Raw genomic sequence first — 25,389 nt, 5'->3', positions numbered from 1 at the left:
TGTTTTCGGCTGCATGCTAGAATTGCTTTTAGACACACTACTCGTATTGACAAAACGGTTAGAATAAAATATTTTTTTCAGCCCACAAATGGGAAAGAGACAGCTGCAGAGTAGAATTTTATTTTAGACACACTACCCCCAAAAACATGGCTGCAGAGTATACAAATTTTACAGAAACACAATTTTTTTAGAAACACTGCTTGTATAGACAAAGCGGTAAAATAAAATGATTTTTTTCATCAAACAAATGGGAATGCATAGAAGTAAAATTTTAAAAGTGTTTTTTGTTTTTTTTTTCAAATTAAGGACTTTATTCTGGATGTGTCTTTACTTACCATGTGACTATAGGATTAGTAATGGATAGGTGTCTTATAGATGCTTCTCCATTACTAAGCCATGGGCATGATGCCACCGGACAATACAAAGGTGACATCAAGCCCACAAATATGAAACCTACTTGTCTCCATTACAGGGCAAGTGGGAAGAGCCAGGCTACTTCCAATAGGTGGAACTAGAGTTCAAGTCCTCTTCCTCTCTGAAGAGGCAGTTTGCAGATTATAGTTTCCAGGTGAGCAATGCATGGCCTATAAGTTTTTTCAGTGGCATGTCACTCTCCGCAAATAGAGACGTTACCCAGGAAAGAAATTTCAACTTTTTTTTATATTGCTTATACAGAACCATTGTAACTATAATCTGCCCATAGTTTTGCAAAATCATAACATTCATCCCTCTCTTCACTATGAGCATCTGGCAAGTCATGTACTGGATTTGCTGCCGCTCGCTTTACAATTCAACTCTGCAGGAAACTAATGAACAGTTTATATTTTGCAGATGGCTTAGGCAATGAATTCTAATAAAGAATTAAAGCAAAGATAAACGATAGGACATAATGATAAGATGAGAGGTCACTATGGCCTGAGGATAATTGTTTTAAATATTTCCGTTTATTGATATATAGATGTTTTTAATTAGATTAGGCTAAATGTTTTTCATCTTGTCATTGTGGCCCAAGCAGCTACATGAAAATAAAGTTTCCATCTTCATGGGTTGTACATTGATTTATCATCTCTTCAATTATTAATAATCATGTAGGTTAGAGGCTAATGTAAGACAAGTATGTGATCTATTCAGAAAAACTGGGCAAGATATGCTTTTTGAGTAACTTCACAATAAAAAGTATATATTTTATGAGTTTTTCTCTTTGACAGTTCATGTAATTATTTACTTCAGTATTCCTAGAAGGTATCAAATTTGATTACCAGACTGTACAAAGGAAAAAATCCAGAACGTACAATATAATGTATGCTGTCCCTAGTGAAAGACTAAGGGATAAATGTCATGAACTCATTTTCTGCTCCACCAGTTGAGAGTTCCCCTTCCGTTCTCCCTTTGGTGGTGACAGGAGGCAGTGCGGTTGGTTTAAGTGGTAGTGATCTGCCACCTGATGAGGAAGATAACGATTGGATCTCTGGAGTATCAGACTGGATATAAGACAGCCGACGCCCTATCCGGGTGCTGGTGATTCAGTCTGCTTCTCAGGTCCTCGACTTCAGCTCTCTTCCAGTCTTCTCAAGTTAAGTTTGTTTTTTGCTAATGTTCACACTTGCGCTTGTTGGTCATTTAAGTTTTTTGTGTAATCAGCCTGCCCCTGCTGGGGCTATGCTGAAATTCCACTCCTATTAATCAGTATTTGTCAATCTGCTTTTTGTCCCTTATTAGATTGGCCTCTTTATTGCTCTGTCTCAGAATATTTCAGAGTGCTGATATAGGTTTAGAAGTCTAGTGACTTCAGGGTTAATTTTGCTATCAGAAGTGTTGGACAATATTTTTGTAGGTTTTTTGGGCAGATTGCAGACAGTGTCTTTCCTTTTCTGTCCTTTTTAGTTAGCCAGGCCCCATCGTTTGCTCAGCCTATTTTCCTGCCTTCATTTGTATTTTCATCTTTTTTCACAGTCAATACATGTGGGGGCTGTCTTTCCTTTGGGGTCTGCTCTGGGGCAGTTAGTTTTCCTCTTTTCCTGCTTTAGGCTTATGTAGTTCTCCAGTTGTGGAGAGGCGTCTAGGACCAACGTAGGAACGCTCCACGACTGCTGCTAGTTGTGCGGGTAAGATCAGGGATCTGCAATCTGCATAGTTACCAACTTCTCTGGATTTCTGAGACTTAGCTTGTTGTCTTTTTTTCCTCCTCAGTTTCCCATTCATAACAGGTAAATATATCAAAGTTATATATCAAATTTTGTAATACACTTTAAGTCACTAAAATTTTGCACATATTGAAGTGTCACACAAATTGTGCAGAAGTTTCTGGCATATTCACACCAGTCCCAGCCAGCTCTGCAAAGTATGGCGGACTATGGGAGTGATGAGGGTGTGGCATACTTTACTCCAGAAATCTTATTCTAGTCACTGATTGGAGTAAGATTACTGGCAGTGGTGCATAACACTTGTAAGATGCTCCTATTTATTAACTGACGTATGGCCCTTATTGAATTAGGTGCCTCTTACTGTGAGATGCCCCTTCATTAAAGAGAACCTGTCCTAATTTAAAGGCATGGCTATAATGACACTGTGATGCTGAGTAAAATGATACCTGATGTAAAGGGATCCCGCTCAGTGGCTGATGAATACTCACCTTGGGAAATTTTCAGAAAATGATGTCTTCTGTTCTCCAGTGTGCTTTGGGGCGGTACGTGGGGGCAGGGTCTTCTCATTCTCAGCCCCACACCAACCTCCTCTGTTTCTTGTGCAGGTCACAGATTATTCAGTGACCTACCTCCTTTTTTACAGTCCGTGCCGCCATCATTGTGTGGGCAGCATGTGAGCAGTGGGAGTTGGCGTCCTGTGTGCAGGACTTCAATAAAATGGCACCGGAGGCGGCACATGTGCAGTCCGATATTTCAGCTCAGTTCAGAGCCGAAATCTCGATCTGCACATGTGCCACCTCTGGCGGCATTTTATTGAAGTCCTGCAAACAGGATGCTGGCTCCCACTGCGCACATGCTGCCCACACAATGATGGCGGTACAGAATTTTAAAAATGAGGCAGGTCACTGAATAATCAGTGACCTACACAAGAAACAGAGGAGGCTGTAAGGGGGACGGTGACCGAGGAGAAAACCCTGCCCTCAGGTCCCGCCCTGAAGCACACAACACGTAATTTTCTGAAAATTTCATAAGGTGAATATTCAGCAGCCACTGAGTGGATCCCTTTACATCGGGTATCATTTTAATCAGCATCACAGCGCCATTATGTCCATGCCTTTAGTTTATAGGGTTAAATCCTGCTGACAGGTTCTCTTTAAGACTGGGGTGTCAGAAGCCAGTCTTCAAAATCAGAGTCTTAGTTTATGAAGACGGTAATATAAAAGTATAGTTGAATTACGCCCAAATTGGCAGTTACTGCCAACGTTAGATGATCATGTACAAGTATATTGGAGTTATGTCTATGGTGATGCTTGACAACAGAAAACCATTTCATGATGGTCTTCTCTACACAACTCTTGTGGCTTCATCTCTCATATTTACTTCTACTTCAGCAGATTAGACATATCAATAAGTGAGTTTTGACAAAGGTATCACTTTATTTTATATTAGTGTAATGTTTAAAGTAAGTCTGTCAGCACAAAATGGCTATTCATACCAAGCACAAGAGCTTGGTGTGATCAGTTACAGTTTTGGCCAAAAGTATTGACACCCCTGCAATTCTGTCTGATAATACTCTTTGGTATTATTATCTTCATTTAATTTGTCTTAAATGAAAAAACACAAAAGAGAATGAAGCAAAGAGCAAAACATTGATTATTTCACACAAAACTCCAAAAATGGGCCAGACAAAAGTATTGGCATCCTCAGTCTAATCTTTGGTTGCACAACCTTTAGCCAAAATAACTGCGACCAACCACTTCCGGTAACCATCAATGAGTTTCTTACAATGCTCTGCTGGAATTTTAGACCATTCTTCTTTGGCAAACTGCTCCAGGTCCCAGATATTTGAAGGGTGCCTTCTCCAAACTGCCATTTTTAGATCTCTCCACAGGTGTTCTATGGGATTCAGGTCTGGACTCATTGCTGGCCACCTTAGAAGTCTCCAGTGCTTTCTCTCAAACCATTTTCTAGTGCTTTTTGAAGTGTGTTTTGGGTCATTGTCCTGCTGGAAGACCCATGACCTCTGAGGGAGACCCAGCTTTCTCACACTGGGCCCTACATTATGCTGCAAAATTTGTTGGTAGTCTTCAGACTTCATAATGCCATGCACACAGTCAAGCAGTCCAGTGCCAGAGGCAGCAAAGCAACCCCAAAACATCAGGGAACCTCCGCCATGTTTGACTGTAGGGACCGTGTTTTTTTCTTTGAATGCCTCTTTTTTTCTCCTGTAAACTCTATGTTGATGCCTTTGCCAAAAAGCTCTACTTTTGTCTCATCTGACCAGAGAACATTCTTCCAAAACGTTTTAGGCTTTTTCAGGTAAGTTTTGGCAAACTCCAGCCTGGCTTTTTTATGTGTCGGGGTAAGAAGTGGGGTTTTCCTGGGTCTCCTACCAGACAGTCCCTTTTCATTCAGACGCCGATGGATAGTACGGGTTGACACTGTTGTACCCTCGGACTGCAGGGCAGCTTGAACTTGTTTGGATCTTAGTCGAGGTTCTTTATCCAACATCCGCACAATCTTGCGTTGAAATCTCTTGTCAATTTTTCTTTTTCGTCCACATTTAGGGAGGTTAGCCACAGTGTCATGGGCTTTAAACTTCTTGATGACACTGTGCATGGTAGACACAGGAACATTCAGGTCTTTGGAGATGGACTTGTAGCCTTGAGATGCTTACTAACAATTTGGTTTCTCAAGTCCTCAGACAGTTCTTTTGTCTTCTTTCTTTTCTCCATGCTCAATGTGGTACACACAAGGACACAGGACAGAGGTTGAGTCAACTTTAATCCATGTCAACTGGCTGCAAGTGTGATTTAGTTATTGCCAACACCTGTTAGGTGCCACAGGTAAGTTACAGGTGCTGTTAATTGCACAAATTAGAGAAGCATCACATGATTTTTCGAACAGTGCCAATACTTTTGTCCACCCTCTTTTTTATGTTTGGTGTGGAATTATATCCAATTTGGCTTTAGGACAATTCTTTTTGTGTTTTTTCATTTAAGACAAATTAAATGAAGATAATAATAACAAAGAATTTGTGTTTGCAATCATTTTCAGGAAGAAATGGAGTATTATCTGACAGAATTGCAGGGGTGTCAATACGTTTGGCCACAACTGTAATTGTTAATCAGGGAAGAGGAGGTGGAGACAGAAGCAAAACAAAAAGATGTGAAGGTTCACTAAACTGTTCTGACATGCCAAAGGTGTGCTTGCTATCAACTTTTGTCCATAGAGATTCCATGGCTGTGTACTGTATTGTATGCACCTGTTTACAATGGTTGTGGTTGAAACACCAGAAGTCAATAATTAGGGGAACTATCTTCATACTTTGAGCCATATGGTATAAATATAGATTCCATTATATCTTGCACATACTATATGACCACGAGAAACAGAGTTGGGCATCAAAGTCACCACTTGAAGTTCCTTAAATTGTGTACTGCACCATTAAGTGCCACTTATACTACTAGTGTGTGTGGCAGAGGAACGTTTTGGTTCCCCAAGGGTCCAGACCCTGAGACTACTACATAGTTAAGCCCAAAATACCAGTTGTATAACAATGCATAGAGACCTGTCACTGACATTGCTCAAAGCTGCTATAGAGATACAGTATTGCACATGATGATGAATGCTGTTTATCTACAGTGAACCGTAAAGTCGGCATCATGGGCAACACTGCAGTAGAAAATTAGCTTTACCATATCTTCGACATTACACAGACTACAAGAAACAATTTGATTTGTATTTATAATCTTTAAGTAATCGGGATATAAAATATCATAACGCTCAGATAGAATTTCATTAATAAGAAAAAAAAAACAAAACAAAATAAAATCACACTAAATACTCTTGAAAACATAAATTTCATTTTATTCTTCATCCACTGTGAGGATCATAGGGGAATTCAGAATTTGTGGGACAGCATATTCAGTAATATAATAGTGCTAGATTTTTCAATTAAAAGAAATATTTAAATAAAAAGAAAAGTGCACATATAAATAATAAAATAATTACATAACTCTAAAAAAGCTATCAAATCCAGAGCTGTATTGTAAACAATTATTTGGGGGAATAGTTGTTTTGGATTCTGAGAAATACCAATTGTTTTATCAGCACATGTTGATATCTAATACACGCCCTGTTTAATTAAACAATTTTATAAATGAATGTGCTGAAGCAGCCAGCTCTGGCTAAGGAACACAGCATGCTAACCATAGACAGATGCATTCTCTGAATGATTTCTGACAAAGCTTGGTCATTTGTGGTCAATTAATCTACCATGTGGCATTTCTAACACTGATGATAAGTGATGGGCGAGCACTAAAATGCTCAGGTGCTCGTTGCTCTGGTTGGGCAAATTGTAATACTCGGGTACTCGGACAGAACAACGAGCCCAATGTAAGTCTATGGGAGACCCGAGCATTTTTTACCGCGATCCCCCCGTGGGTCCTTTTAGGCTCTAAAACTGTCTGAAAATGATGGAAACACTGCTCAAATTACATGGGGACATCATGGGGATCACCCCTGGAAGCACTCCTCGCATTCACAGCTTTAAACAATGTTTTCAGAGTTTCATGCCATTTTTACCGGTGCACCAAAAAACATACCAAAACAAAACCAAAATGGATTTTGCTTGGAAATATGTTAAGGTACATCCTTTCCAGGTTAATAACTTGTATATAAGGCAAAATAAATAACCCCAGACCAAAATGTTCCTCCCCCACTTGGGCTATGTTCAGACGTCGCGTTTTTGAAGCGTTTTTCAACTTTAACATTGCTTTCACCCAATACTAATGCGTTCACTGGGAAATGTCATTGTAACATTTAACAACCCTAGCTGGCCATGTGGTCTGTGACACATAAGGAGACACATCTTGTTTCTTTTCTGAAGGAGGGACTCTTAAAGTCACAAAGCCTATATTTAGAGGGGCTTTAGGCGATATTAATCTGCTTAAAGGGCCATTATTAAACAGTGGGTCTCTTATGCTGTTATTGCCTATGCAGTGAGTGGCTGGGCTGTCAAGAATTACAACGCACCCCAATACCTCTTTCACGAGAGGTACAGGAGGGCCTCTGGAAAAAAATGTTGCATTGAATGGAAGGTCTGCCCTGCTATCAAGTCATATGCACCCCAATATACTTTTGAACCCAGATACTGTAAGACTACATGAAAACCCACTTCACAGTCTTCAGTTGGTCCTGCCATACAGTTTCCTTATGCATTAAATGCAAGGGCCGCCTTGACCCTTGGACGAAACGTGGAGGAGGGCCTCCTAAAACAAAATTCCCATTACAAAGGAGTGGGTCTCCTAGACTTGTAATTCCCATACCCTAAGTGTATGGGCTGTGAAAACATTTCCCCATGGGGGCTACATTTTTTTAAAATATACTATGGGCATCATAGACACCCTTGCCAAAAACTGGACTGCCTGTAGCAGCACAGAACACGTTAACCCTGGTTATCTAGTGGCAGACAAGGAGGAGACAATGATGAAGGTCTCAGTAAAAATTAGGCCCAATGTAAAGGAGCGGTTCTCCTAGCCCTCCGTCAGGCGCAATAGATCTGACAGGCACACAGTAATTAGTTTCACTTCTCTCTCCTTGCCCACTTATCAGAAAACCCCACCCCTCCTAGTTATCTCCTGACTCTACAGGCTCTGTGAAACCTGATATCACAGTGACTCAGCAGACCTTCTAATGAGCAGATATCAACACTTTGGCTTCTCAGGCACATTGCGCCTGATTTCAACACAAATTGAAAGGTTAGTATTTTCTTTTTTTATTCATCACGATTGTGTATTTAGCTTGTTTTATGAAGGATTAATGCTAAGTTAGTGTACATAAGTACTGTTTTCTTAGACAAAAGGAGGGTGGCTTCTAAGGCACATTGCACCCTAACACATACTCTTTCTCTCTTGCTTCAGATTTTCTGCTGCAATGGCCAGAAAACAGTATGATTCATCTAAACCCCTTCATTTAGAAGAAATGAAGATTTTTTGTTAGAAGATGATGAGGAAGAACCAGCAGTAACTGAGGATTTAGAGGATTTAGATTTACCAAACGCTGGCCGATGGTAATCTTCTTTACAATGCTGAATGTGGGTGGCATCAACTCACAAGTAATTTACCTCGGTAATGAACTTAAACAAATGCGCAGAAGAATGTACCTAAAACAATTGGCTAATGAACTGGTGAGTGGAGAGCTAAGCCTAAGGCCGGTTTCACATTAGCGCTTTTTCAGCGCGCGCACGGCCGGGGGTAGCTCCGCCCCCGAGCCGGCTCTCTGCCCGGCGTGCCCGCCCCTTGCTTGTAGCGCCGCCTACTAGCGGACAGCGGCGCCTGCGATCGGCGCACCATATCTTTAGCATAGGGTGCGCAGATCGTGCGCAGGCCGTGCGCTAGTTGCGCTTTGACCTGCGCTGCGCACTTTTGACGGTGCGCCGTGCGCGCCAAAATCAAACTTTTCGGATTTTGGCGCGCACGGCGCACCGTCAAAAGTGCGCAGCGCAGGTCAAAGCGCAACTAGCGCACGGCCTGCGCACGATCTGCGCACCCTATGCTAAAGATAGGGTGCGCCGATCGCAGGCGCCGCTGTCCGCTAGTAGGCGGCGCTACAAGCAAGGGGCGGGCACGCCGGGCAGAGAGCCGGCTCGGGGGCGGAGCTACCCCCGGCCGTGCGCGCGCTGAAAAAGCGCTAATGTGAAACCGGCCTTAGAAGTACAAAGACGGTTGGAATGCCCCTTGCCCTGCAACACCGGTTGAAGAGATATCGTCCCAAGGACGTTCCAGAACAAACACCGACTCTACCACCTTCTAAAAGACGCAGTTGTACTACCTGCTCATTTGTATTTGGTTTCAGAAGGCTTTCTAAATATGACTGCAAAATATGTAAAGAATCAATCTGCCTTTCCCATGCAACTTTCGTCTGCCAGCCTTGCTTTTCTAAGTGTACCTGTGCTGCTTCTGCTGCAATTGAAACCACTGAAGATGAGTAGAAAATAATTAAGTAACATCTAAGTGCAATATCCTTTAAGTTTTTTTCCATAATTTTATATTTAAGCAATAGTTAAGTAAAGATAACTGGAGCCTATTTGGCGGTACTACCGAAAAGTGGTACTTTTAGTTTTAATAAGTTTATGGTTAATAAATGTTTTTTTTTGCATCTGATTTGGTGTAATCTCTTTTAATACATTCCTATGAAGGTCACTGACTACTTCTATAGTCCTGAAATTGAAATATGTAGCTACTATAGGTGGTTTTCTGACCTGTGCTTGTCAGGCACATTGCGCATGAACTGAGGAGAATCTATATTGCGCCTGACGGAGGGCTAGACTTGTAACACCGATACACGCAGTGCATGGGCTGACAAACATTTCCCCATGGGAGTACACATTTTTAAAAAGTATACTATAGGCATCATAGACACCATTGTCAAAAATTTGACTGCCATTGGCAGCACAGAAGACGTTAAGCCTGGTAATCTTGTGGCGGAGAATGAGGAGACATTGATGAAGGCCTCAGTAAAAACTAGGCCCAATGTAAAGAAGCATGTCTCCTAGACTTAGAACATCCATACATGCAGTGCATGGGCTGACAAACATTTCCCCATGAGGGGGTACACATTTTTAAAAAGTATACTATGGGCATCATAGACACCCTTGCCAGAAATTGGACTGCCTTTGGTAGCACAGAAAACGTTAACCCTGGTGATCTTGTGGCGGAGAATGAGGAGACACTGATGAAGACCTTATGAAAACCTAGGCCTAATGTAAAGGAGCAGGTCTCCTAGACTTGTAATGCCCATACACGCAGTGCATGGGCTGACAAACATTTCCCCATGGGGGGTACATATATTTTAAAAGTATAATATGGGCATCAGAGACACCCTTGCCAAACATATGACTGCCTGTAGCAGCCCAGAACATGTTAACTCTGGTGATCTAGTGGTGGAGAATGAGGAGACATAATGAGAAATCAGACTGAAATCAAACAAATAAATTAAAAATGTGAATCCACCTATGAAAGAAAATAACAAAAGGGAGGGGTGAACACAGGCTCATAGATATTAAGCCATAATGTGTCCAACGATATATGTTTGTCCCTAGCAACAGCTCAGAGACAGGGATAAAAATAAAAATATAGTGACTTTTGCATCATGGAATACGTTGACCCTGGTGTTCTGCTGGTTGTAGATGATGAGGATGAGGATAAGGAGGAGGATAACACCAAACAGACCCAATCAGGAAGCGGATAATCATGAGTGATTGTGAAGAGGTGCATAAGAATACACCTCCACAACCAACAAAAAAATTAATTTGAGGTTATTTTTTGATGATTTCATTCAATGGTGTACAGATGCCTTGGCCAATCCAGCCCTTGTTCATTTTTATAAGAGTCAGCCTGTCAGCATTGTCAGTTGACAGGCGGATGCGCTTATCTGTTATAATTCCTTCAGCAGCACTAAAAACCCGCTCTGACAGAACACTAGCAGCAGGGCAGGCCAGGACCTCCCAGGCATAGAGAGCCAGTTCATGCCACGTGTCCAACTTGGATACCCAATAATTAAAAGGCACAGAGGAATCCCGGAGGACGTTTGTACGATCTGCAAGGTACTCCCTCACCATCTTCCCAAACATTGCACTTCTTGTGACACAACCCCTTGCCTCTGTGGCGGCACGATGAGAGGGTCTCAGAAAACTATCCCAGAACTTTTTCATTGTTCCTCTGCCTGAGCTGGATTTGACTTCTACCTCTCTCACCTCAACTACTTGGCAGTACACAAACTCTGATGTCTGCTGCCAGGGTTCTCACATGGAAATTTTTTCAGTGATTCCGCTACAAGGGCCCTCTGGTACAGCAACATTTTTGCACACCTCGCTGCCTCTGGAAGAAGAGATTGAAAGATTTCCTTATAGCGTGGGTCTAGAAGTGTCACCAACCAGTAATGAGTGTCCCTGAAAATTTTTATAATGCGAGGGTCACGGGAAACGCAGCGCAACATAAAGTCAGCCATGCGTGCCAGACTACTAACAGGCAAGACTTCAGTGTCCTCACCAACAGGTGACAGACCGTGGTATCCTCCTCCTCCTCATCCTCCTCCTCCCTGTCCTCAGGCCATCCCCGCTGGGCAGACGGTATGACAGCTGTGCTTGTAGTACCATCTATAGTGCATGAAAGTAGCTCCTGTTCTTCCTCCTCATCTTCCTAATTGTCTGCCAATCCACATTGCGACAACATGAGGCTGGGCTGAGTGTAATCACCCTGTATGGTTCCTTACTCCATGTCCTCATGCTCTGCCTGCAATGCATCATCTTTAATTGTGAGAAGAGAGGTTTTCAGAATGCTGAGAAGCGGGATGGTGATGCTAATGATGGCGTCATCGCCGCTCACCATCTTGATGCAGTCCTCAAAGTTCTGGAGGATGGTACATATATCTGACATCCATGTCCACTCCTGAGGTCTTATGTGTGGAGTCGCAACTGAATATCGACGGCCTTGTTGATGCTGGTAGTCAATAACTGCCCTCTTCTGCTCACAAATCCTTTCCAACATATGCAGTGTAGAGTTCCAACTCGTGGGTACATCACACACAAGTCAGTGAGCCGGAAGATGTAAACACTGCTGAAGTCCAGCAAGTGCGGATGAAACCATAGCTGACTTTCTAAAATGGGCAGACAGACGGTGTACTTTCACTAGCGGATACGGCAGCTCCGGGTAGCTTTTGAGAAAACGTTGAACCACAAGGTTAAGCACATGAGCCAGTCAAGGTACGTGTGTGAGCTCACCTTGCCTCAGAGCCACCACCAGGTTCGGGCCACTGTCACACACGACCATGCCTGGCTGTAGGTTCTGCGGTGTCATCCAAATATCTGACTGCTCTTTCAGTGCTGTCCACAACTCTTCTGCATTGTGCAGTTTGTCACCTATGCAGATTAACTTCAGCACAGCCTGCTGCCGCTTGGGTGAGGCAGTGCTGCAGTACTTCCAGCTTCAGACTGATTGTTCATTTCAGAGATGGAGGCTGAAGAAGAGGAGGAGGAGGATGAGGAGCAGGAGCTGTAGACTGTGGGGGCAACCCTGATTGACGTAGGGCCCGCAATCCTCAATCCTCGGCGTGGGGAGGATGTCCGGCAGGGTCCCAGCTTCCACTATATTAACCCAGTGTTCCGTCAGTGAAATATACCGTCCCTGCCCACAGGCACTTGTCCATGTGTCCGTGGTTAGGTGGACTTTCCCAGTAACAGCATTGTTGAGGGCACAGGTAATGTTGTGGGACACGTGCTGGTGTAATGCAGGTACGACACAATGGGAGAAATAGTGGCGACTGGGGACCGAGTACCTTGGAACGGCCACAGTCATCAGGTTGTGAAAAGCTTCCATCTCAACGAGCCTATAAGGCAACATTTCGAGAGCAAGCAGACAAGAAATGTGTGAATTAAGTACTGTGGCCTGTGGGGCATTGGCTGCGTATTTCCACTTACGTTCCAATGACTGGGTTACAGACAACTGAAAGCTGAGCTGGGACAATGATGTGGACGTGCTTGATGATAATGCTGGTTGACTGTGGGCAACAACAGGTGCAGGGCCCATGGCATCTTCACAGGCACAGTGAACTGGGGATTGGTTTGGACGCGAAACACTGGAAGAAGCAGTGTTGTCACCTGCAGACAGTGTTCCTGGAGCCTGGGGTTCGGCCCATAAAGTCACGTGCTTTGCTGCCATGTGCCTAATCATGATGGTGGTGGTCAGGCTGGTAGTTTTGCTACTCCTGCTGATGCGGGCAATGCAAGTCCTGCAAATGGCCTGTTTGGGGTCATCAGCAGAGTCTTTAAAAAATAACTAGACTCGGGAAGATCTAACCGAAGGAATGGCCACTTCCATCCTGTTGGTGTTACGGGGAACGGATGCATGCGTTCTGCCTGCGACCACCACACTGCTTCTTCCTGCCTGTTGGGGTGATATACCTCCTTCCCTGTTATGAACGGGTCACCGAGGAGGATAGCAGGCCCCGGCTAAGCCACAGAAAACCAGAGAGGTTGGTAACTAAGTGGATTGCAGACCCCTGATCCTATCCACACAACCAGCAGTAGCCGTGGAGCGTACCTACAATGATCCTAGATGCCTCGGCACAGCTGGAGAGCTAACTACGCCTAAAGCAAGAAAGGGGAAATCTAAACTGCCCCAGAGCAGACCCCAAAGGAATAGATAGCCCCCAAACATATGTCGGTGAGACAAGATGAAAACACAAACACAGGTAGGAAAATAGACTGAGCAAATGATGGGGCCCACACTGACTAGACAGGACAGGAAAGGAAAGACACTGTCTGCAATCACGCAAAAAACCTTGCAAAAAGTACAACCCGTCGGATGCACAAAAAACACTGAAGTCGCACGACTTCGCCCCCACTATATCAGCACTCTGTTATATTTTGAAAGCAAAGCAAAAAGAGACCAATATAACAGGGGACAAAACAAACTGGCACAAGCAGTAACATATGGGCGGTGATTCAGCACAGCCCCAGCCGGAGCTGGCTGACCCGCACAAAGCAGAGATAGACAAAACCAGATCAAAAGCAAATAGAAAAGCAAATTAACCACTTAGCTGAACATTGCAGGGACAGAGCAGGAGACATCAGACTTCTGAAGGCACAGGAAGAAAATCACCAGCAGGGATAGAGGGAGTCGGCTGTCTTAAATCTGAAACCCCAGATCTCCAATCGTCATCCTCATTATCAGGTGGCAAGCCTCTGTCAATCAGATCAGCTCCACTACCTCCAGTAACCACCAGAGGGAGCCCAGAAAGAGAACTCGCAACCCCTCTGTCAATCTGACCAGCTCCACTACCTTCAGTAATAACCAGAGGGAGGCCAGAAAGAGAATTCACAACACTTTCCCATGTGTGCTGCTTTCCTCACTCTCCATGTCCTCCTGCCAGGTTGGGTCAGTCACTATGTCATCCACTACCTCATCTTCAACATCCACACCCTGCTCCTCCTCCAGATTTTCCGGCAATTGTGTCTCATCATCATCCACCTCAGGTGACCGTGGCTGCTCAAAGATTTGTGCATCGCTACATGGAATATCATCTTGCCCCGCTTCAAGAGGAGCAGGCGAGAGGCACGAATCTCCAAATGGATAACTGAACAGCTCTTCGGAGTGTCCGAGTGTGGTATCAGTTGTCTCAGGGCACTCTGCATGGTGGGAGGAAGGAGGATCAGGGTGAGTAATATCCGGTCAACGCTCACGGCTACTCAGACTTGACCGTGTGGAAGACATGGTGGTGGTGGCTAAGTGACTGGAAGTATTATCCGCTATCCAACCAACAACCGTTTTACACTGCTCTGGATTCAATAGTGGTGTGGTGTGGGCCCCTAGAAACTGGGACAGGAAGGTTGAGCACGCTGATGTGGGTCTTTGCTGTGGTCCACTTTCTGCTTGACCAAGGCCTCGTCCTCTGCATGCACCATCAGCATCACTTCCCCATCCATTGCCCTTTGCCTTGCCCATTTTAAATGAACTTCTGAAATATTTCAAAACCTCAATACCAATGGATTTATTGGGAGAAAAATTAGATGTGATAAGTATGCCTACAAAGCAAACAATTTTCCACCACAGATACACCAGGCCTCAGCCTGAGATAACAGACTGTATTAATTTTTTATTATTTTTTGGATACAAAAGACTGCTGAATATAATGACTGTGAAAGCCAGACCAAAAAAAGGAAACCAACGTAAACTGGCCAAACTTTCACCATGCACAGATAAGAGCTGGCACAAAGATATCGCACCAAAAAATGTGTGACCTTTTTATTTTTTTTTGGCCTAAATACTGCTTTATTGAAGCAAAACTAACAGCCAGGCAAAAAAGAGAAAAAAGGCCGTAAACTAGCCAAAATTTCATCACGCACAGATAAGAGCTGACACGAAGAAACCGCACCAAAAAACGGGTGGCCTTTTTTTGGCCTAAATATTGCTTTATTGAAGCAAAACTAACAGCCAGGCACAAAAGAGAAAAAAGCCATAAACTGGCCAAAATTTCACCACGCACAGATAAGAGCTGGCACGAAGATACCGCACCAAAAAATGGGTGGCCTTTTTATTTTATTTTTTTGGGGGCCTAAATACTGCTTTATTGAAACAAAACTAACAGCCAGGCACAAAAGAGAAAAAAGCCGTAAACTGGCCAAAATTTCACCACGCACAGATAAGAGCTGTCATGAAGATACCGAACCAAAGAATTGGTGGCCTTTTTTGGGGGGCCTAAATACTGCTTTATTGAAGCAAAACTAACAGCCAGGCAAAATGAGAAAAAAGACGTAAACTGGCCAAAATTTCACCACGCACAGATAAGAGCTATCATGAAGATACCGCACCAAAAAATGGGTGGCTTTTTTATTTTTTTTGGCCTAAATACTGCTTTATTGAAGCAAAACTAACAGCCAGGCACAAAAGAGAAAAAAGCCGTAAACTGGCCAAAATTTCCCCATGCACAGAGAAGAGCTGGCATGAAGATACCGCACCAAAAACACCAAGGTTACTTACCGGTAGCTGGTTTTTCTGGAGCCCATGACCACACACATGAGAGAGGGGATCCGACCAGTCAGGACGGGAACCCTACTGAAGATAAAAGGGTGGTACCTCTCCCTCGCTTCAGTTGGTTTACAGAGCATGAGAGGCCCCCCGGGTTAGTACACATAGTAAAACTATCACCACATTATATTTAACGGAAAAAAGCACCCAAACTACAGTGCACACCAAAGGAGTGATAAGGGGGGGAATATGCAGGTGCCATCATGGGCTCCAGAAAAAACGGCTACCGGTAAGTAACCTTGGTGTTTTCGCGTCTCCCATGATGGCACACATGAGAGACTTTTGTAGAATAAGACACCTTAGGGAGGGACCACCGCTTGTAGCACCCTTCTTCCAAAGGTTAGGTCAGTAGAGGAAGATAGATCAAGTCGGTAGTGCTTAAAAAAGGTTGAAGGTGAGGACCAAATAGCGGCTTTACAAATCTGCTCAGTCGATACCTCAGCCTTCTTTGCCCAGGAGGTAGACACGGCTCTGGTGGAATGAGCCTTGATGCCTTCTGGAACTGGAGCGCCACTTGCAGAGTAGGATAACATAATGGCCTCCCTGATCCATCTGGCAATGGTACTTTTAGCTACTCCGCACCCTTTTCCACTACTCTGAAAGGCTACAAACAGGGACTGATCTTTCCTCCACTGACTAATCATTGACATATATTGTAATATGGCCCTCTTTACATCCAATGTATGGAACTTTTGCTCCCCAGGGTTTCTAGGATTATTACAGAAAGATGGCAAGGAGATCTCCTGAGTCCTATGAAACTTGAGGACCACCTTGGGGAGGTAGGCCGGGTCTGGTCTTAGAACCACTCAGTCATCCAAAATCTGCATATATGGAGGGCATATAGACAGAGCTTATAGGTCGCTCACTCTATGGGCCGATGTTAAGGCTACTAGTAATACAGCTTTAAGTGTGAGTAGTTTTGGTGACAGCTCTTGTAATGGTTAAAAGGGATCTTTGGTTAAAGCCTCTAAGACTAGATTCAGATCCCAGGGTGGTATCTTTGGGATAATGACCAACCTCAACCTACTACAGGACTTTATGAACCAGGACACCCACCTATTGGATGCTAGGTTGCAGTTATATAGGGCCCCCAGAGCTGAGACTTGGACTTTGAGGGTGTTAGTGGCTAACCAGAGTTGCAGCCCCGACTGTGGGAATTCTAGGATAGATCACACTGGAGCTACATCCCCTAAAGGTTCCCCCAGGAAGTCTAGAAGCTTTTTCAACGTTCTACTTTAGATTTTTTGATATAATAGGTGTTAGGCATCCGGTTCCTGCAGCGGCTCAACAGGAATCCAGAGCCTCACATTCTGCGGTCTCCCATTATCTATCGACCGCAGAGGAGATTGCTCAGCAGTCCCGGCATCCCAGACGTTCTGCCCAGACCTGCTCTGTGGGTCTGGCTGTTGCTGCCACCTTTGGGTCAGCAATAGCAATGCAGACTACTCAGCAGCAAATCGCTCCAGAGGCTAAGCCCCTCCGTCGCTCTACTGGGCATGCTCACGAGACGCTCTCCCATTGGAGATCTGGAGTCACATGCCCAGGTCCTTCTCGTGATCTGATTGGTCCATTTCAGGGATCTGGAAGCCTCCGGAAGGTCCAGGCTATAAAAGGTTCGCATGGCCGCTCGGCCATGTGCTAGTATAGTCTCTAGTTGCTACGGTGTGAATGATGATGGATGCATGAACCTGCGAATGACTCATTAAGATCCCCTCCCTCTGATATTACGAGTGTGTATAGGGACTTAGGTTTAGAGTCAGCGCCAGCCAGTGGCAAGCTACAAGCCACAATAGCATCCTCCACAGTGCTAGCGTCCGATAGTGCGCCTGCTACCGGGCATTGTCAAATAGCGGCAGTGTCTCTTGCTGTGCTGCAGTCTGCAGCTCCTCTTGGCGTCTCCAGTTGCGATGCCGCACGCACGGTAGGTCTGGACGGACTCTAGATGGATTGGGTTATGATAGTAGGCATCTTTTAAGTCTATCACTGCAATGAGGCAGTGCTGGAACAGGATTTTTGTGGCCGTATTGATTGACTATTTTGAAGGAGCAGTTGTCTTCCCACTGATTGAGTCACCTCAGATGTACTATGGTCCTCCAAGAGCCGTCTGATTCTTGTATTAAAAAAAGGGGGAGTAAAACCCCCTTCCTTCTTCTTGAACTGGGACTTCCTGTAGGACTTGTTTTTGCACTAGTCCCAAGACTTCTGTCTCCAGGGCCAGTTGTTGCTCTTGGGCTTTCTTTTGGGGTGTCATTATAAAGGTTTGCCTGGGCGGACGGGTGAATTTTATTTTTAAACCGTCCTTGATTATGCTTAAGACCCATGTATTGGGGGAGATATTTGCTCAGGAGGAAAGCAAGAGAGAAAGCCTTCCCCCAACCTCCGACCTGATGTAATTGGGGAGATTTTTAGGACGAAGTAGAGGGCCCTTTAAACATATAGCCCAATCCAATCTTTTCTTTAAAGTCCTAATTTTTCTTATCCCCCGGGGGACGACCCCTGTTAAATCTTCTCCTCCGAAAAGGCTGCTTTTTGGGTTCTCCCGGAAATCGGGGAAAACTTTTCTTCCTGTCCCCCGCATGCTCCAAAATTTCCTCTAGTTTTTTCTCGAAGAGGAATTGGCCATCACATGGAATGGAACACAGTCTATGTTTCGATGGCAAATCCCCCGGACACCCTTTAAGCCACAGGGCTCGTCTTGCCGCATTTGACAAGCTCGCTGCTCTAGCTGTTAATCTTGCGGAATCTGCCGAGGCATCCGTTAGGAAAACCGCTGCTCCATGTATCAGTGTCAGATTAGACAGTATTTCGTCTCTAGGAGCTTTATCCCTGATCTGGTCCTCTATTTATTGCAGCCAGACCATGAGGGCACAGGCGGTACAAGTACCAGTTATTGCTGGTTTTAATCCACCTGCTGATGCTTCCCAGATATGTTTCAGGAAACTATCTGCTTTTTTGTCAAGCCGGTCTTTCAGCACGCCAGAGTTCTCTAATGGTAGGGATACCTTTTTTGAGGATTTAGCTATAGCACCATCAATTTTTGGGATTTTTTCCCAGGTTTCTGAGTCTTTTTGTTCGAATGGGTACCTCCTTTTCGATGTAGAAGGTAAGGCACCCCACCTCTCCGTTTTTTTCCATTCCCTGTCAATTAAGGCCCTTATCTTATCATTTACAGGGAAGGTGCGTTTTTTCGTTTTCTCCAGCCCTCCAAACATAACATCCTCCAATGACTTAGGCGTCTTTTCCTCCTTAAGGCCCATTGTAGACCTGACAGCTTTGACCAGCTTTTCCACGTCCTCTGTTGGGAAACATGGACGGTCCCCTATATCGCTGCCTGAGGAGGATTCTGAGGACTGAGTAGAGGAAGAGGAGGTGGAGGGGGACAGGGATTTTTCCCGACCTTCCTGCACTAGTTAGGCCTCTGAATCAGAATCCCTTTTGCGGCTTCTTCTATCTGTCTTTTTGAGGGCTGCCTTTAGGGAGCCTTTCACCTCCTCTTGTATTATAGCCCTAAGGCTAGTCACGAAATCAGGGGTCTCATCCCGTATGGTTTTGTTTATACAGTCAGCGCAGAGATCTTTCTGCCACTGAACTGCCAGCGGGTTTCTGCATAGGGCACATTCTCTATTCTTTGTTTTGCCGCTAGACTTCCTCGACCCCTACTGATCAAACAGAAAAATGGAACCCCGTTACTATAAGGGTGATATTCACATAGATCACTCACCATCACTCTCAATCAAGGGTACCGATCTCGGAGGCTCATCAGATGCACTTGTGACGTTTTTTCTGGACGTCGCAGAGTCATGTCGGTCGTGTTTACGACTGCCGCTCCCACCACTCGAACAGCTACTCCTGGTATGCTGGTGGCTTGGCAAGGCATCTGGCGAGAGCTCCTGCTGCTGCTGCTGCTCTTCTTGCCCCACTTCTATTGTGAAGTTTTGGGCATGAGTGCGTCTTCTGTGGTCATCCCTCTTTTTAAGAGGGATCCACTGCACTCTCCGCCCCCTCCGGTGCCCATTGACAGCCCCTCCCCCCCACCATGCCTCCGGGATGAGTATTTGCCGGTCGGCGTTTGTTTTTTTTTCTTCATGGGCGCCGCCATCTTGGATCCGACGTCGCCCATTCCCAGCGAGCCTTTTGCGTGACGTCAGATGGGCGCAACCCGGAAGCGGCCACCTCCTGGAGCATCCAGACGCTGGCAGAGGGGGGAGGGCGGCGCGGCAGCCACGGCAGAGCCTCTGGACCCCGGGCCATGCTGCACATACGCCTGCTCGGATGCTGAGCCCTCGGGTGACCGGCGGACGGCACTTCCCTCTCCCATCACACAGCGCACAGGGCCCGCCTGATCTTCCATGCCAGCATGGGAGAGGGGCAGGTACGTGTGACCGTTGTCTTCAGCACACGGGTCCCTGTCAGGACAGGAAACCCAACTGAAGCGAGGGAGAGGTACCGCCCTTTTATCTTCAGTAGGGTTCCTGTCCTGACTGGGCGGATCCCCTCTCTCATGTGTGCCATCATGGGAGATGGGAAAAATGGGTGGCATTTTTATTTTTTTTTCGCCTAAATACTGCTTTATTGAAGCAAAACTAACAGCCAGGCAAAAAAGAGAAAAAAGGCCGTAAACTGGCTAGAATTTCACCACGCACAGGTAAGAGCTGGCACGAAGATACTGCACCAAAAAATGGGTGGCCTTTTTATTTTTTTTTTGGCCTAAATACTGCTTTATTGAAGCAAAACTAACAGCCAGGCAAAAAAGAGAAAAAAAGCCGTAAACTGGCCAAAATTTCATCACGCACAGGTAAGAGCTGGCACGAAGATACTGCACCAAAAAATGGGTGGCCTTTTTATTTTTTTTGGCCTAAATTCTGCTTTATTGAAGCAAAACTCATAGCCAGGCACAAAAGAGAAAAGAGTGGTAAACTTGCCAAAATTTCAGCACGCACAGATATGATATATGCAATTCTCTATATACACACATACAGTGCCTGCAGACCTTGCACTCATGTGTATACAGCAACGTACACTCCCCTGCCTGCCTAACACTGGAAGCTATATATGGGTCGCCCCTCACACCCAGGGTAGCGGGGTACTCGGTAGCGGGCCGGTGTCAGGGGGATGTGTCACAGCAGCGGTGACCGGGTCCACGGCCCTGGGCGCCCAATATCAATGGCGGTGAGGTTAATGGTGTTAAGGTTTAATTGAATGGTTCGTGACACCACCCGTGGTGTTTGGCAAAGGTAGATGGTAAGCCAACGCTGCATGCAGATCCGCTGGGACTGATGGCGTGGTGCAGCAAAGATGGTATAGCTCTACACAGGTGGAGCTGTAGTCCCAGGGCAGTGTAGGTGCAATGGTTGAGGAAAGGCGCAGAATGGTATAGATGCTGGTACCCAGATGTAGCGGTGCTGAAGGTGTTAGCGACGAATGAATGGAGGACACCAGGGCTTGTAGTTTCAAAGCTTTACTCACAGTTCATGGTACCCACTGGTGCCCGCCTCCATGCCGTGTCCTCCGGGGTAGAGACTCAATCAACCTCCCGGGCAAGTCAGGGTTCTCCTCTCCAACACTCCGCCAACATGTGCCTTTCCTGAACGATTCCTCTATTGCGCCTTTTAATGTGAAGAGCTCCAGTACCGTAGTTCTCTGGAATTCCTCCTGTCAGATGTTCCTAGAACCTTACTTGTATGACAGACAGCTGTAGCCTCTATCGGGGACTCTTCTCAGAGTCCTAGCTCGCAAATCGGTTGCTGTTGTGTCCCAAGTCTTGGATGGGAGTAGTGCATTTACAGCCAACTACTCCACCGGTGTCTGCTGCAGAACCATAAGTGTCCATACTACCTCAGGGACCGGGCCCCGGCCTTGCGCTGAGAACCTATAGGCAGGGTACTCTCTCAATCCACAACTCCTCTCTGTTCTTCGACTCCTTCGTTCCGCGCTGTTCCTTTTGTCTCTTATGGAAGCTGAGGTTGCAGGTCTACATCCTTCTCTTTCTCTTCTCTTTCCCGTGCCAGCTGGCTCAGATCACTGAGGCAGCTGCAGCACTCTCTTTCTAAACTGAACTCAAAACTGAACTTCAGAACTGAACTTCTCTGGGACTCACCCCAGACTGACCTTCTGACAGAATGACCTACTCTTCTCTACTTTCTCCTTCTTTTATACTAACGCCACCCACCTCCCAGCACATCTCGTGTTACGAAACAGGGTTCCATGAAGGGTGCTCTGCTACCCCCAGCCTGAAGCTGCTAGGCGGAACTACTGAACTATCTTGTGTGTGGGATGCAGGTGTTGGAGTGTGGAAAGGAGTTCCCAACTTACCTAGTTGGTGGGGCACTACACCTTAGGAGAAGGTGCAGTACCTCTGCGGAGTCTGAGCCTCAGGGGCGCCACATATACTTCACAAATAGTCCTTACAAGGACTGTTGGTTTAGCTGGATGTGAGTATTTAGGATGGTAGACCCCACACTAACTGAGAAATGCTTAAATTCTGACCCTATCAAGGCAGCCGCTCTCCCTACATTCTCTCAATCCGGAGCTGAATGCGGCAAGCAGGGCAGCGTCCGGTCCCTTATACCCCTGATGATGCTGTGCGGCCAGCCAATTACTGCACGACCACAAGAAAGATGGCTGCAGCTTTTCATGGCCTGGCAGACAATCCCGGCACCGTCACTGGGTCTCTAAAGTCTGCCAAAATTGCTGGGTGGAGACCCGAGTTCCCACAGAGTGATCCGGGAAATACTCAGTGATACCCAGGCGAGTAACGAGCAATGGCGAGCACGTTCACTCATCACTAACTGTGTGGCATTACCCTAAGGCCTCATTCATTAGTCTGTTTTTCATCAGTATTTTGCATCAGATTTTCAGGAATGATCGGTCAGTATGTCCATTTTTACCATCAGAGCTTCATCAGGTTAGCAAATGTGCAACAAACTGATAGAAGATTCTCAAGCTATCAAACAAACATGAAAAACGGAGAGCTCACAGATGCAACTAGGACGCCATCAGTGTGCATACCGAATTTATCATAGACTTGAAAGGGTGAGCGTCAAATGTGATTAAGACCAAAAAAGGACATTATTCCTTTGCAGACACATGGTCATCAAAAAACACGAGCATGCAAATAACCACAGACTATAAAAAGTATGAGTTCTTGCCATGAAAAGCATAGAGAAAACAAATATTTGTGAAAACGTTTTACAGTTTCAAGAAAAAAAAGTCTACCTATTTGTAAAACACCAATTATATCAAGGAAGAAAATGGTATAAATGCGTATTAGCAAATCTGATTTAAATTAAGAGTGAAGTAACATCAATAACTACTAACTACCTGGATATTTGACAGGTATTCCAATGGATGGATATAGATGGATGGGCCGGCAGAAGAATGAATAGGTAGATAAGCATGCTTTCTAGTCTGTACATTGCAAATTCATGCCAAATATTGCACAAAGCAGTTAGAATGACAAGGAATGAAGTAGAATTAAAGAGAATCTGTCACCCATCTTCTAGCGATGACGTCCTCTTCTTTGCTTCCCGTCGGATCTTGCTGCATCTTCTCCTGTGCACGTCTATACCTTGGCACCAAAGCCCCCTGCGGTTTCAGTGCGCAGGCGCTGGGAAAGGTCAGGGAGGTTCGGCGCCTGCGCACTGCAGTACTCTATTCTGCACTGCAGTACTCTATTCTGCACTCAACAGGGCAGAGCAGTACACCTGCGCAGGAACCACAACGGGAAACAAAGAAGAGGGCGTCATCGCTAGAAGATGGGAGGCGCCGGACCCGGACCGCGACACCAATCGGACCCAGAGCGCACCGGACCGCCCCTGGGTGAGTATAATATAACTCCTTTTTTATCATTCAGGTTACATCGGGGGCATATCTACAGCATTACAGAATGCTGTAGATAAACCCCTGATGGTGGTGGCCGCATCTTATATGATGACAGATTCCCTTTAAGTGTATCTCCTATACCCTCCATTTAAAATTAGCTCGTGTTTTGCTTGTGCCTTGATGTACGGTACATCAAAAGACATGTGGCCAATATTTTCAGTTCACAGTTAATATATTAAGAAATGTAGAGCAAAGGCATAAATAAAAGGCACACATATGCAATCTTTTATCTTCCATGCCTAACTAGTGTATATGGATAGTCAATCAGTTTAGACTGATAAATGTACATGTTTACCCTCTCCAACCACCAAAAAACACTAATGTTGAGCTGAAGGGATTTTCCCACTGAATACATTTATCACCAATCTGCAGAATTAAATATGTGATTGCTGGGGTAGAGGTCATCAATGGGATGTCTTGCAATCACCTGGTAGGGGCTGAGAGCCTGATTCCAGCTATGTGTCACTTACTAGGCTGTGTGTTGCTGTTTCATTAAAATCAGTGTTTATCATTAGGAGATTAGCACTACAGGACTAGGTGTCTCATACCTCCTGCTTCAATCGTAAGAGGAAGCGATGGTACCCCTGAAGAGCCACTGCATGATGTGGCATTACTGAGGAAAGACTGCCATCTGCTGGCAGGACGAAACATGCGGAACCAATCGACATTGGAAGAATAGCAGGGGAACAAATTCAACTGCAGGGCCAATTCAGGTGCATTGGATGATGACATTCCTGGATATAAAAGACCTGTACACGAAACCGCAGGGGGCTTTCGTGCCAAGGTGTTGACGTGCACAGGAGAAGACGCACAAGAACTGTGTGCCAGCAGGGTGCTGGCCACTTGCAGATTGGATCTAGATGACACCGAATTTGATCCAGAGCCCTGACAACACTGGTCAAGACCAAAGGACTCGATCTATACTGGTCAAGACTATAGTCCAGACTGCGCTAGTCAAGGCCCGAATTCCAGACCTGCACCAGTCAAGATACAAAAAACTGATGACACCAGTCAAGATCTGGAGCCCAGCCCTCTTCTCCCCAGATCTGGGATACAGCCGTCTTCTGTCAAGCAACCCCTGAGGAGACTCCACCCGGAAGAAGATGCCTTGCGGTGGTGGACAGAAGGTACGAGTAAGCCAGTTTGTCTCTTCCAACAATAATGCATGGTACAGCGGTCAGCCAACAGGTGGGGAGGGGTCCAGTTCGAACACAAGAAGCTCAACATTCCTTGATAGACTTTGTAAGAAGGACTTGCAGCCTAGCGGGAAAACTGGGTGACCCCCACTTAGGGCCATTGCCGCAGGAGTAGCTAACGTAGTAGCTCCTCAGGAACGGGTGAACCACCCTTGTAAGAAGGACACAATGACAGATATTGCTTTGAAAATCCTTGTAACAGATTTAAGACCTGCTACGAAAGTTTCCCCACCCAGTAACACCTCAAAGATTTTAAGAGACCATCCCTATCTGGTCTGCTAAAATGCTTATTTTAATTTAAGACTGTGGTCAAACAAGCATATGAGAAATCGGCATTTTCATTCATAAAACTCATTTGTATTGTCATTCATGCACCAGTGTATCCGTGTTTTACATCCATGTGACATCTGTATTTATACATGTATCATTTTAAAATGGACATGATCACATACAGTTTCCTAGGTTAATAATGGCAATGTGTCAGTAAAAATCGTATTCGTATTTTCTGCTTCCATAGTTTTGAATAGGTGACTGTCATCCGCTGTACAGAAGAGAATAGTGTATGCTGGCATTGTTTCA

General features: G+C 45.3%; 1 protein-coding gene across 1 annotated transcript in view; it reads right to left on the bottom strand.

The window, feature by feature from the left end:
- SUSD1 (sushi domain containing 1) overlaps nucleotides 1-25,389 on the bottom strand; it is a 488,868-nt gene that overhangs the window by 137,245 nt on the left and 326,234 nt on the right. The gene's annotated exons all lie outside the window — the stretch shown is intronic.

Source organism: Dendrobates tinctorius, unplaced genomic scaffold, assembly GCF_039654945.1.
Source record: "Dendrobates tinctorius isolate UK_male_01 unplaced genomic scaffold, ASM3965494v1 ptg000160l, whole genome shotgun sequence".
NCBI classification, from domain to species: Eukaryota; Metazoa; Chordata; class Amphibia; order Anura; family Dendrobatidae; genus Dendrobates; species Dendrobates tinctorius.
Note: the sequence above shows the minus strand (reverse complement) of the source record. Positions and strands in the feature narration are given on the sequence as shown.